The sequence below is a fragment of the Schistocerca serialis genome, chromosome 3 (assembly GCF_023864345.2).
Source record: "Schistocerca serialis cubense isolate TAMUIC-IGC-003099 chromosome 3, iqSchSeri2.2, whole genome shotgun sequence".
Taxonomy (NCBI): Eukaryota; Metazoa; Arthropoda; class Insecta; order Orthoptera; family Acrididae; genus Schistocerca; species Schistocerca serialis.
Window position 1 is genome coordinate 164729868 of NC_064640.1, and position 12048 is coordinate 164741915.

Here is a 12048-nt window from a genome sequence, read left to right on the forward strand (position 1 = left end):
GGGTAAATGATGCCATTTTCTTGGCGCTGTTTTGTGGTCATGACTGAGGCAAACCCATAACATAACATTGTCGAAACAGAGACCCCAGTCTTTTTAACACAGTGCAAAATGCAGTCATAGAGTTACGAATAGCGAAGTCCAGTTGGCATAACTGAACAATAATGTGCCAAACTAGGGAGCGAGGACTATCTTGGCTGAGTCCTAGGCTACTGACAGACGGTTGTACTGGCCAGTGTGAGAGTTGTTTTAGAAGATTTATCGTATTCATCTCGTCGAATGCTGGCCCTGGGTTACACGTTACACTTTACCCAAACATTTCAAAAAATGTAGTTTTCAAAACACAGTTTTGTTTTGCAAGTCAGAAATAAAAAAAATACAAGTCACGATGACGGTGCAATAACACCATCAGATGTGAAACTGAATAGTCACTTTTTATAAGTTTATTTCATGTTTCAACACATTGAGGAGTATTAAGCAGTGCATTTCTTAACGGTTGTTTTTGTTGATATCCAACAGGAGTTGGTCAGTGGATCTGATACTGTTTTCTGTTTCAGACTGTTACTTTTCAGTATTAGCCTAACAGTACTGACATATTTTGATAGAAATATATTTTCGGAATATTTTCTATCTTTTATTTCATAACTCGTTGGAACCACTGGATAGGTAATTTCAGATTTTTAAATAAAAAAGATGACGTCCATATTCGTATTAATAATGTCGAGAGGTGTAGTTAGTATCTACTAATGAAATAGCTTATCTGTTCGGTATCGAAGTAATCTTATCTTAAAAATATACGTGTTTGAGATTCACGTTTTACGTACTTCCTGTCAAATTAAGCTCTTAGGGCCAACACGTTCTCAAACTCCCGAAATCACTTATAAATAAAATGGCAGTTTCAGAATCTTGTCCCCACTTGAGCAAATTTCTGCGGACTCCCATGCGTAACAGATCCCGAGTGACGTACACTTTTCCAGCTCTATACTCCGCTCTGTTAAAGTTCACCACTTCAGATCCATAGATGTGAATGATATTACTGATGCGAAATGAACGAGAGCAATCCGATCTGTGCTAGCGAAATGGACTAGCATATTAACACCAGAGGAAGATTACAGCTTACCTGCAGGACTGCGCTTGTGAGTGGAGTCAGGAAACTGTCAGCGAAGCCGGCAAGGCGAGCGGTGCAACTGCTGACGCACCTGCGGCGATCACAAGTTTGAGCTTTTCCGTCGCCCTTGGGACGCTGACAGAGGACGTGACGCAAAATCGCTTCCCTGGTGGGGGCGGAACTCGGTTGCTGCACGAGGCGCCCACGCCTGCTCAGACACAAAGCCGCTCCGCGAATAATACCGATACTAAACAACAAGAGGCGTTCACTATTTCCACACTATAGCCTTACCTAACGTTGGGGACGGACCACTTAAGCCGGTAGCGCCTCTATTATTACACGACATTGAACAGAAATCTGATTAACATACATATACAAATCAGCGGAAAAATTCTCCTATCTGAGCACAAAAAGGTTAATATGCTCCTGCTTTAAAAGACTGACTGAAAACTGGGGTACCAGCTGCCTCATTTTATCTTCCACCGCACCTCTGAAAATGTTGCCAGAAATTTTGGCATGCGAACATATTCGCGCTCTTTTCAACATGCAACTCACCTCTCACCACTCACGGCAACTCATTCACGCCCACTAGTCACTCATGTCCATCCACTTCCACTTGCATACTCTCACTCACTCATTCAACCCAACTCACTGGCATTATTTCTCTGCCTCTCTCTCTATCTGTGTCTCCAGTCTCACAGCCACTGTCTCCTTCTTTCTGTCCAGCTATTGCTGTCTCCTCTGTCCCCCTCTTGCTCTCCCTGACTGGTGCTATCGCATTCATTTCCTCCCACAGCTGTTGTCTCTTTTCTCAATGTCACTATCTCTCTCTTCCTCAATGTCACTGTCGTTCACTCTGTCTCTTAGTATCACTCACTCTCACCCACTTCCACTTTCTCCTTGACTTTATTCCTCTCCCAGTGCACTGTATCCCTCACTCTTTTCCAATGACTGTTCTGTCACTGTCAGCTATATTCCATTGCCACTGTGACCCCCTCTTTCCATCACACTACCATTTTCTCCTTCAGCTTTTTCTATACCACAGCCGCTGTCTATTTACTTTTCCGTCTCTTACCCACTGCCACCGTTTCCATCTCAATCAACGTAAAAGACGCTAATATGTTCACATACCAAAATTTTTGGTGAAATTTTTAGAGGTGCTGAGGAAGGTAGGATGAGACAGCTGGTACTCCACTTTTCAGTCATAGTCTTTGAATTTAAACAGGAGCATATTAGCCTGTTTTGTGCTCCAATAGGAGAATTTTTCAGCTGGTTCGCTTCTTTTCCCTGTTACAGCAGGACATGTCCCTCATATGAAAAGAACTTTATGGCTCAGTAAAATATTGATAGTTTTCTTATGAGACTATCATATACTACTGGCCACTAAAATTGCTACACCACGAAGATGACCTGCTACAGACGCGAAATTTAACCGACAGGAAAAAGATGCTGTGATATGCAAATGATTAGCTTTTTAGAGCATTCACATGAGGTTGGCGCCGGTGGCGACACCTACAACGTGCTGACATGAGGAAAGTTTCCAACCGATTTCTCATACACAAACAGCAGTCGACCGGCGTTGCCTGGCGAAACGTTGTTGTGCTGCCACGTGTAAGGAGGAGAAATACGTACCATCACGTTTCCGACTTTGATAAAAGTCGGATTGTAGCCGATCGCGATTGCGGTTTATCGTATCGCGACATTGCTGCTCGCGGTGGTCGAGATCCAATGACTGTTAGCAGAATATGGAATCGGTGGTTTCAGGAGGGTAATACGGAACGCCGTGCTGGATCCCAACGGCCTCGTATCACTAGCAGTCGAGATGATAGGCATTTTATCCGCATGGCTGTAACGGATTGTGCAGCCACGTCTCGATCCCTGAGTCAACACATGGGGACGTTTGCAAGACATCAACCATCTGCACGAACAGTTCGATGACGTTTGCAGCAGCATGAACTATTAGCTCGGAGACCGTAGTTGCGGTTACCCTTGACGCTGCATCACAGACAGGAGCGCCTGCGATGGTTTACTCAACGACGAACCTAGGTGCACGAATGGCAAAACGTCATTTTTTCTGATGACTCCAGGTTCTGTTTACATCATAATGATGGTCGCATCCGTGTTTGGCGATAACGCGGTGAACGCACATTGGAAGCGTGTATTCGTCATCGCCATACTGGCGTATCCCCCGGCGTGATGGTATGGGGTGCCAGTAGATACACGTCTCGGTCACCTCTTGTTCGCATTGACGGCACTTTGAACAGTGAACGCTACATTTCAGACGTGTTACGACCCGTGGCTCTACCCTTTATTCGATCCCTGCGAAACCCTACATTTTAGCAGGATAATGCACGACCGCATGTTGCAGGTCCTGTACGGGCCTTTCTGGATACAGAAAATGTTCGACTGCTTCCCTGGGCAGCACATTCTCCAGATCTCTCACCAGTTGAAAACGTCTGGTCAATGGTGGCCGAGCAACTGGCTCGTCACAATACGCCAGTCACTACTCTTGATGAACTGTGGTATCGTGTTGAAGCTGCATGGGCGACTGTACCTGTACACGCCATCCAAGCTCTGTTTGACTCAATCCCCAGACGTATCAAGGTCGTTATTACGGCCAGAGGTGTTTGTTCTGGGTACTGATTTCTTAGGATCTATGCACCCAAATTGCGTCAAAATGTAATCACATGTCAGTTCTAGTATAATATATTTGTCCAATGAATACCCGTTTATCATCTGCATTTCTTCTTGGTGTAGCAATTTTAATGGCCAGTTGTGTATATTCCATTGCCACTGTGACCCTCTCTTTCTCTCTCACTACCACTGTCTCCTACCGCTACGGTCTCAGGTCCGAATCCTGCCTCGGGCATGGATGTGTGTGATGTCCTTAGGTTAGTTAGATTTAGGTAGTTCTAAGTTCGAGGGGACTGATGACCTAAGATGTTAAGTCCTATAGAGCTCAGAGCCATTTGAATCATTAGAGGTGCTGAGAAAGGTAGGATGAGACAGCTGGTATTCCACTTTTCAGTCAAAGTCTTTGAATTTGAACAGGAGCATACTAGCATGTTTTGTGCTCCAATAGGAGCATTTTTCAGCTGGTTCGCTTCTTTTTCCTGTTACAGTAGGACTTGTCCCTCATATGAAAAGAACTCTATGGCTCAGTAAAATATTGATTGTTAACTTATGTGACTATCATATTAAAGTTTTGAGGTCTGTTCCTGTGCTTGCAGAAAATAATAATGAATTAAGGATGGTCGTCCTTTTTTCACGTAGACAAATTAATGTTTTATTTTAACACCCAAACATGTTTCACCACAGTTGTGACACCTTCAGTGGGTTTTTTCTTTTATTTTACGTTGCGTGTGTCCTGTGGCTGCCAGCCGAAATCAGCAACGGGTCTAAATTAGTACACCATGTCATCATTGTGGTATCTGGCTAGTCCAGAGCTGCGACAGGTTTGTTTCTGTGTGCCAAACGTGTTTTTGTGTGGTTGGACTGACGTTTTTCATGCTGATTTGTGAATACTGCGTCTTGGTATGTTGCTGTGGCTCGGATGCACGTTTCATTGCAAAAATTGACGTTTCTTATCAGAAATATGTGCTGTGAAACGCGTGTCTAAGCCTCAGCAACACAGCAAGACGCTGTATTTGCAAATTATCAGGAGGGAACGTCAGTCCAACTACACAAAAACACGTTTGGCACACAAAAACAAACGTGTCACAGCTCAGGGCTAGCCAAATACTACAATGATGACATGGTGTACTAATTTAGACCTGTGGCTGACTTCGGTTTCCATCACAGGGCGCACACAACGTAAAATAAAATAAAAAAACTGAAGATTCCACAACTGTGGTGCAACACATTTGGGTGTTAAAAGAAAATAATAATTTGAGCACTTGAAAAAAGGTGGACGCATTCGTAACTCATTATTTATTTATGTGAAATTGAAATAACACAAAACGAATTTTACACCTCAGACCGGATTTTACGGACACAAATATTTTGCATCTGCATCAGTACTACAACATGAGGTTCCCAGAACCATTATGATGATAACACATTACAGCATATTTCTTCGTGCTACGTCACTTTATAAACTAAGTTTTCACCTCACACCGGATATTACGTGCATATTTTTTCGTGTATAAGTAGGGTAACTTTGAATCTCTGTGCCTCGGAAATGGATAAAAATATGAAGAAAATTTTCAAGGTTGTTCCAAATCACGATCTTAGGAATATCGTAATAATTACAGCCATTGCATAGCTCTATTGGAATCGACTCCACGGTTTGGGTAACTAAACACCGTATTTTTGGGGTGTTTCTAGATAACGGATAATCGTTTTTGAAAACGGTAGACTGGTAGTTCTTGATAAATGCCTAGTGGCTATACGATTAAAATTTGATCAATTTTCTGCCGTTATTTATTATTTAGATTCCGCCACATACCGGATTTTAAGTGCGTATTTCACGTGTAGAAGCAGGATAATTTCTAACCTCTGTATCTCGCAGACTGATAAAGATATGAAGGAAATTTTAAAGGTTGTAAAGGTTGTTCGAGATCGGGATCTTAGGAATATATCGTAAAAATTTCAGCCATTTGTTGTGTATACCCGTCTTGGAATTCGCGGCTCCGTTTTGGTATTCAAAAATCATATTCTTCAGTTTCTCTCAGGAACCGCCCATGAACTACATTGTGCATCCATAAGCCCCTTAAGGCGAAACGTAGACTATATCTAACCCGAAAAGAACTCACCGACTTTCTCTATTTACCTTAGCTGGGGGAAGGGTGTAATATTTAAAGTTTGGCACTGTTCTGTAGGATAGTTACAGTAAGACGATCCATCTGTTGGGTATACAATGGTCCCTAGCCTAAGGGTTATCCAACCTTTCAATCACAATGCATCGGCGGTATGAAGCCCGGAAAAATCCCATTTTTATGGGTGGCGATTTGGATCATATTAGGTAGCGCATGCTGCCGTATGCGTGCCGAATGCACTAAGTTCATTCTTCTCTGATGAGACGGAGTTAATTGTAGGCTAATTGAAGTATCACCTTATCGGAGTGATTCGAGTAAACTCTCGTTCCACGTAAGTCATTACAGTCAGTTTATTCATACAATATGGATAATGAAATTGTGATTTGTGGTTGTTGAAGCCAGTTTGGCGCTGCCCTTGATTTTAGTTCTGTATTACCTCATATAGCTACGCTGGGCAAAAAATTAGTCACCCGCTGAGAACGCGACGCTAAAACGGTGTCACCCCGCCTGCAGCTTTGATGATGACTTCAGTTCAGCAAGCAGTAGAATCCACAAGTTTCTTCGGACTTTCCATAGCCTGTTGAAGCCTCACATTGATGATCACATCCACAACATCGGAACGATGTTGATTGCTACGTGTCACCCGCTCTTCCACATGGTTCCACATTTTTCTATAGGTTTAAGATGGGATCGCTTAGGGAGTCCAAGTGCGATAGGGTGTCAGAGAGTTCGCCAAACCACTAACGTATGCGCGCAGTCCTGCGTACACTGCTGTTGTTGTCTTGGACTACGGGAGTGTTCACAGCATATTCACCATGAAGATGCAGAAGAAAGCGCAACTCTTGATCATCTATAATGCCGAAAGAAGCATCGTGGCTAATGTTCGTGGGTTGAGACAAGTCATAGTATGAGAAATATAGCCGAAACCACACAGACCCGTCTCTGGCCTGATCTGCACCCTCCACACCCTGCGGGTTGAACGTTTCACTGGGCTGACAGTGAGCTGGAGCACGCTACACACCTCCAGTGAGCTACTGCCCAATTTTTGTGTTGCGTTGTGCAGCTTTATACTGAGGTGACAAAAGTCATGGGATAGCGTTATGCACATGTTCAAATGGCGGTAGTATTGCGTACACCAAGTAAAAAAAGGCAGTGCGTTGGCGTAGCTGTCATTTGTACCCAGGTGGTTCTTGTTAAAAGGTTTCCGGCATGATGATGGCCGCACGATGGGAATTAACAGACTCTGAACGCAGATTGGCAGTTGCAGCAGACGTACGGGATATTCCATTTCGGAAATCGTTAGGGAATTCAGTGTTCCGAGATCTACAGTGTAAAGAGTGTGCGGAGGGTACCGAACTTCAGGCATTACTTCTCAGCACTGACAACGTAGTGGCCGACAGACTTCACTTAACGACCGAGAGCAGCGGCGTTTGTGTGGAGCTGACAGTGCTAACAGACAAGCAATACTGTGTGAAATAACTGTAGAAATCAATGTGGGACGTACGACGAACGTGTAAGTTCGGACAGTGCGGCGAAATTTGGCATTAATGAGCTATGGCAGCAGACGATCGACGCGAGTATATATAAGTGACCTAGTAGATAGTCTCGGGAAGTTCCATGCGGCTTTTCGCGGAGGATGCTGTAGTACACAGAGAAGTTGCAGCATTAGAAAATTGCAGCGAAATGCAGGAAGATCTGCAGCGGATAGGCACTTGGTGCAGAGAGTGGCAACTGACTCTTAACATAGACAAATGTAATGTATTGCGAATACATAGAAAGAAGGATCCTTTATGGCAGACACTACAAGAGAGGCGCTCTGCATCGCGGTGTAGTTTGCTGTCCAGGTTTCGAGAGGGTGCGTTTCTGGATGAGGTATCGAATATATTGCTCTCTCCTACTAACACCTCCCGAGGAGATTACGAATCTAAAATTTGAGAGATTCGAGCGCGCACGGAGGCTTTCCGGCAGTCGTTCTTCCCACGAACCATACGCGACTGGAACAGGAAAGGGAGGTAACGCAGTGGCACGTAAAGTCCCCTCCGCCACACACCGTTGGGTGGCTTGCGGAGTATAAATGTTGATACAGATGTGGAGTGCCTCTGCTAACAGCGCGATATCGCTTGTAGCGCGTCTCCTGGGATCCTGAGCATATCGGTTGGACCGACGCGTTGGACCCTAGACAGCTGGAAAAGCGTGGCCTAGTCAGATGAATCCCGATTTCAGCTCATAAGAGTTGGTGGTAGGGTTCGAGTGTGCCGCAGACTCCGCGAATCCGTGGATCCGAGTTGTAAACAAGGCACTGTGCAAACTGGTGGTGACCGCAAATGGTGTCAGCTGTATTTACATGAAACAGACTGGATTCTCTGGTCCAACTGAACCGATCATTGACTGAAAATGGTTATGTTCGGCTACTTGGAGACCATTTGAAATCGTTCATGGAGTTTATGTTCTCAAACAAAGATGGAATTTTCGTGGATGACAATGCGCCATGTCAGAAATTTCTGGACAATTCGAGCGACATGAATCTCTTTGAACATGAATGGGACATAATCGAGAGATCACTTTGTGCACAAAATCCTACACCGGCAGCACTTTCGCAATTATGGACGGTTATACAGGCGGCGTGGCTCAGTAATTCAACAGGGGACTTCCAACGACTTGTTGAGTCCACGCCACGTCAAGTTTCTGCACTACGCCTGGCAAAAGGAAGCCCTACACGATATTAGGAGGTATCCCATGACTTTTGTCACCTCAGTGTCTGGTGGCGCAGTGGTTAGCACACTGGACTCGCATTCGGGAGGACGACGGTTCAATCCCGTCTCCGGCCATCCTGATTTAGGTTTTCCGTGATTTCCCTAAATCGTTTCAGGCGAATGCCGAGATGGTTCCTTTGAAAGGGCACGGCCGATTTCCTTCCCAATCCTTCCCTAACCCGAGCTTGCGCTCCGTCTCTAATGACCTCGTTGTCGACAGGACGTTAAACACTAACCACCACCACCACCTCAGTGTCTGTACTACTGAGGGACGTTTTTGCGAAGTAGCCGTGTTCAACTGCCCATGGCATTCAGTTATCTTTGCGTCGTGCGTTCGGCAAGTGGTTGAGGTATACCTACATTCCATGACAGCAGCAGTTACTATCGCGTTTGAAAGTGAATGTAATTGAGAAATTGTGACACTTGTCTCCGGTCCTTGTCAGTTATGATCCTGTGTCCTCGGAGTCTTTCGCAACGGCATACACGAATAAAACGTTCTCGGTTTTCAAGCCACGTCAATTCGAAAAAAACCATCGAGCTTTCGATGATCATCTCCGCCATCGTCGTCAGGAGTTCACTGACTGCCGGGGCTGCTACAGTTTCTCGCTTATATACACTGCTGGCCACCGTAAATGCAACACCAAGAAAGACAAGAGGTAGCACAACAAAATTTATTTTGTAGATAACATGTTAACCAAGTATCAAATGATTACGTTTACAGACGCCTGTGACATGTGGTTCCTGCCAGAATCAATAGCCAGAGTAGCCGCCATTGTTGGAGATCACCGCTGCCACACGTCTCGGCATTGAGTCAAAGAGACGTTGGATGTGTTCCTGGGGTACAGCAGCCCAAGCAGCTTCCACACGTTGCCAAAGATCATCTGGTGTGGCAGCTGGGGATGTAATCTGGGTCACTCGTTGAGCAACCATGGACCACATGTTTTCTATCGGCGAAAGATCCGGAGAGTGAGCCGGCCAGGGAAGCACTTCAATCTGGTTATTGACGAAGAACCTTTGGACAATGCGTGCCACGTGTGGTCGCGCATTATCCTGTTGAAATATGGCTGTGGCCGAGCCCTGAAGGTAAGGAAGGACAACTGGCACCAGCACCTCGGATATGTAGCGCCGGCTATTTAAAGTACCGGCAATGCGTACTAGAGGCGTGCGAGAGTAATATCCAGTACCGCCCCATACCATAATACCCGGTGCAAGACCAGTGTGGCGGTGCATAATGCAGCTGTCCAGCATCCTCTCTCCACGGTGTCTCCACACTCGAATCCGACCATCGTGGTGCTGCAGACAGAAGCGTGCCTCGTCAGTAAAGACAACGTCATTCCATTCTGCCGTCCACATCCGTCTGTCATCACACCATTGGCGACGGAGACGTCTGTGGTTCTGCGTCAATGGTAGAAGAAGCAATTGACGTCTTGCGGACAGACCACTCTGCTGTAAACGGCGTCGAATGGTACGCGCAGACACTGGATGATGCGTTACAGACGCAATGTGCTGTGCTATGGTTCGGGATGTCACTGAGCGATCCGTCACTGCCATGCGCACAATTTGCCTATCAGCACGTGCAGTGGTGCACCGAAGTGAATGCGATCGACCACGTCGGTCCGTCGTACCCTCCTGCATCCAACGGTCACATATCCGCATTACAGTTGTTTGGTTTCGTCCAACACGACTAGCGATTTCTCTGTATGATAATCCACAATCTCGGTAAGCCACTATCCTTTCTCTGTCGAACTCGGATACTTAATCAAACGATGTTCGCTGTTGTCTACGAGGCATAACTGATCGTCTTGTGAAACAACCACAAAGTAAACACACGTGCCGAACGTACACTCGTCGAAATCGCCAAGCCTTAAATGGCGCTATGAGGTGGCGCCACAGGCGCGCGTGATGTGCGTCTGCGCTGAAATTCTAATCAGTTGCATATCTCATCGCTGCAAACCCATGGTGTAAATTTCACTTGATTCGGATGCTTCCTTCAGGGTGTTGCATTTACGGTGGCCAGCAGTGTAGGCGTGATGACATCATCAGCAGTCAATCAAATAGACCCAATGTAGCGTGCGGGTAAGTCGATCCTGGCAGCTAGCGGAGCTATTGCCCGTGGCAGCACCGGTGACGTCAGGTGGCGCCAGGGGCAGGCGCCACGTTGGACATCGAAAGAAAGCAAAGACAGATGCGCGACGCGGGATCGGCAGTTTCAAACGTGGCGCCTGCCCCTGGCGCCACCTGACGTTACCGGTGCTGCCACGGACATTAGATCCTCTAGCTGCCCGCGTCGACTTAAGGGCGCGCGCCACATTGGGTCTATTTGATTGGCTGCTGCTGATGTCATCGTGACTATATAAGCGAGAAACCGTAGCAGCCCCTGCGTGTTGTTCTGGAGTGTTTTTAATACTGTGGCCAACTTTTAACCTGTGCGTGTGACTTCAGTGTCTTTTTTGTGTTCTAAGAATCGCCAACTGTGTTTTTTTAACTTTATGTCGACTTTTATAATTGTCCCCCCATGAACGTCTCCATGTCAGTATATTTTTGCCTCCATTATCTCCCCTTACTCTGTTTTATGTCCCCCTTTTTTATCGCCTTTCTGTGTAACATTTTCTTCTTGTATTAGCTGTCATGTCACTCGGCTGAAGAGCGGCGGATTGTGCTGCTGACAGCCCTCTCCTGCCCAAATGGGGCAGGGGAATGAAATCACAATAAAGAATAAAAAAAGCAGCCCCGACAGTCAGTAAACTCCTGACGACGATGTCGGAGATGGTCATCGAAAACTCGAGGATTTTATTCGAATTGATGTGGCTTGAAAACCGAGAACGTTTTATTCAGTTATGATCCTTTCATGACCACTGTTCTAAGGCTGTGTTACATGGCTGCAAGTGTTATACTTAACGGGCAACTCTATTCACGATGTGGTCATCAGCACTTGCAAACACAATAGCTCTTTTATGTAATACCGTCACGTCTTCGCTTCAGCCATGTCACTGCGCTGATCCCATACAGCTGGCTGCACGTACAGACCACATCACTGCACCGACTGACATAAGTGGTAGAACGACACCTGACGCTCAGGTAAAAGATCTACACAAATTACAGTGCTCCAAAGCGACCAGACTGTTCAGTTCTGGGAGTGGTCAACATTTTGTCCAACGAGCATACCTATGCCAAAATATCGGGTGGTGCAGCAACTCACGAAGGTCCAGTCTACGCTGTAATTATCGTATGTCAGCGTAACTTCGAAGATATGTCAAAGCGTTCATACGTTACCGATTTACGCTTAAAAAAGTTTGTTCCAGTTTTGACAGCCAGGTGCAAATCTGGCGCTGTTGGTCATATCGTCTTACGGATGCAGCATCTCGTCGACGTCTCCGGGGCTCATATTCAACAAACTGTGCAAGCGGTGGTTAACAATAAAATCAACTTTATG

At 45.8% G+C, this 12048-nt stretch overlaps 1 protein-coding gene across 2 annotated transcripts in view; it reads right to left on the reverse strand.

Annotated features, from left to right (window-relative positions):
* LOC126469879 (uncharacterized) overlaps positions 1-12048 on the reverse strand; it is a 406588-nt gene that overhangs the window by 328860 nt on the left and 65680 nt on the right. The window contains exon 1 of one of the 2 annotated variants that reach the window (XM_050097205.1): positions 1118-1247. The exons of the other annotated variant lie outside the window; for it this stretch is intronic. The gene's annotated coding sequence lies outside the window, so the exon portion shown is untranslated. Of the gene's footprint in view, positions 1-1117; positions 1248-12048 lie in introns of those variants that run through there. 2 annotated transcript variants of the gene reach the window in all.